Below are 2,890 nucleotides of genomic sequence, written 5' to 3'. Positions count from 1 at the left end.
AAGGAGGCCAAAGTTCTCTCCCTGAGGGTCTAAGCTGCCTTAGGAAGTCAAATGGATTAACGGGAGAATTTTGCTCCAATTTAGAAGTGACTAGGAGGTGCAGTTTCGAATGGTGGTATTTTCTCTTTCCTCATTCACCTTTCTTCTGTGATCCTTCACCAGGGGTTAGAGTTTGACCATTAAGGTCAGACAACAATACATATGAATAAGAAATGGAAGGTTTCGTGGACGAAAATCCTGTGTTTCCCAACAGCCTGAAAAGTTAACTAGATCTGAGACTGCATAAATATATGCATGGAGATTACACACAAAATAAATAGAATATAATTGGGGAGGGGGAACACATTGGGGGAAGGGGTCAGGAAAGGCTTCCTGAGCAGTAGCAGGTGGTAATAAGGTGTGTATTGAAGCACAAAATTCAACCAATCAATCAATAAATATGTATTTGTTTATTTATTTTAGAGGACAATTGGGTTAAGTGACTTGCCCAAGGTCACATGGCTAGTTTTTGTGTTAAGTGTCTGAGGTGGAATTTGAACTCAGGTCCTCCTGACTCCAGGGCCAGTGCTCTATTCACTGCACCACCTAGCCGCCCCTCAATAAATATTTATTAAGGAACTATTATGTACCAAGTGCCATGTTAAGCACTTAATTCTAAGAAGTGATGAGAGAGTTCATTCTAGATACAAAATCCAGAGTGAGGCTTTTGATAGGTATTTGTTGCTCCCCCAAGGTTAAACTTGCTCCAGGGTATTAAATTCATTTTTAGACTCTTCACTCTTCCAGGTCCTATTGCATGCATGATGTTCTTTACATGTGGATATAGCTAAGAACATCCTTTGTGCATATCCTTACATTTCCTTGTTAATCTCATCAGCTCATCTAGATTCAGTTACAATTATGTAGATGACCCTCAGATCTATATATCCATCCCTAGTCTCATTCTCTCTAAATGTAGTCCTGTGTGACCAACTGCCTGATGGATATCAATACCTGACCATCTTACAGGCATCTCACACTCAGCATGTCCAAGGCAGAGCTCACTGCTCTTATCCTCAGACTCATGGCTCTTCTGAATGTCCTTATGTATGTCAAGGTGTAATGGGAATGTAAATTTTGAAGATCTTCCCTGCCCCTAGGCTAAAGTGCACCTGGAGCCTGGGGTGGGAGGCTTGTTTTTCAGTAGATACTTCTTGATTGACCAGTGAGTCAATAAGGTTGTTACATTCTCTGAGCCAGGAGAAGGCTATATAAGCCCTGATGTGCAGCTTTGTTTTGGGGCTCACTTTGAGAAGTGTTCTGTGATTTGATATGGATTCTGGGAAGCTGTTGTCCTGAGGCCCCTGGCTTTGAAAAAACCCAGATGTTGAAACCCAGATGTTGATTGGGTATGGATGTAATGGCTGGACAGTTTGGAAAGCTGTCTACTTGATCTGTTTCTGTCTTGATAATTCTGCCTGTATACTCTGAAGTTCGGGGTGCTGACCTTTTCCCCCTGAACTAGGTAAATGATACATATTTGACTGATTAAAGTAAGCTTGTTAACCCATTTTGAGTTGCTTTCCTTTATCAAAGCAGATCCAAGAACCTCTGTTGGCAGACACCCTGGGGACGCTGGGGTGCTTGCTGCTACACAAGGGTGCTGCCATCCTTCTAGTAATCCAGGTCTAGAACTGTGAAATCAATCTCCCTTTAAAACTAGGAGGGACTTGAGTGGTTGTGTAGGCCAACATTCTCATTTCACATATAAGGAAACTGAGTCCCAAAGATATTAAATTATTTATCTAAGATAGTATCTGTAATAAGAGGCAAGATCAGTATTTTAACCAGGTCCACTAATTCCAAATCCAGTGCACTTTCCATTGTACCAAATATAGTTTTATGTGTACTTTTCACTGTGTGTTTTTTAAAAGATTATTTCTCTCTGTACATTCTTTGTGTATTTTTTTTTTTTTTAGATTATTTCTCTCTTCCAGAAGAATGTGAGTATGTGTATGGTGGGAGACGTTTTCTTCCTCCTTTCCTTTCTCCTTTACTTCTTTCTTTCCTTCCTCTCCCTCTTCTTCCTCCCTCCTTTTCTTTCTTTTTAAATTGCTTCCTTCTTCTTTTTCCCTCCCTGTTCCTTTTCTTTTTCTTCCTTCCTTCCTTCCTTCCTTCCTTCCTTCCTTCCTTCCTTCCTTCCTTCCTTCCTTCCTTCCTTCCTTCCTTCCTTCCTTCCTCCCTTCCTTTCTTCTCTTTCCTTTCTTCCATCTAGATCCCAAGTACCTTGTACAAATAATTAATATTTGACAAATTGAATAGAATTAAAAAGGCAGTCTTCAAGTAGAGCCTGGATTGACAATTGTTGAAGAGGAGCTTCCTGGTAAAATACAGTTTGGATGTGATATCTGTGATCCTCTGGTCCTTGCTATCTTTTATTAGTATTGGGCTATCTAGAACCTAGTGCCTAGAGCATGTAGGTGGTAGTCGCATGCTCTAAGTATACTTATGATGGATGGATGTGTATTTGAAACACTTAACACATTGCTTTGTATAGCATCTTTTGCAAAATGCTATAGAATAATCAAATATTTTATTGTTAAATATCAGAGTAAAATTTTGCCTGACCTTTTCTTTGTCTCCTCCTCTTTTCCTTCCTTTAACCCCATTTCTGGGTAGACTAGATTCATGTCACTTGAATTTATGAAATTCAAACTCTTGGTAAAAACAACAACAACAACAACACACTGACCTGAGTATCTCATTATACAAAGCAAAATTCAAAAATATAACTAAGCTATCTTCTTGATAAGCCTTATTTTCCATATGTGTTGATTGGTTATATTGATACCCATTGCTACCTTAATCACATGTGGCATTATTTATTGTCTTGTTTGTGATTTTTTTTTGA

The sequence above is a fragment of the Petaurus breviceps genome, unplaced genomic scaffold, assembly GCF_028583685.1.
Source record: "Petaurus breviceps papuanus isolate PSGF00001 unplaced genomic scaffold, PetGlider_PUasm1.0 37, whole genome shotgun sequence".
Lineage (NCBI taxonomy): Eukaryota > Metazoa > Chordata > Mammalia > Diprotodontia > Petauridae > Petaurus > Petaurus breviceps.
The sequence above is the reverse complement of the archived record's forward strand: the minus strand, read 5'-3'. Positions refer to the sequence as shown.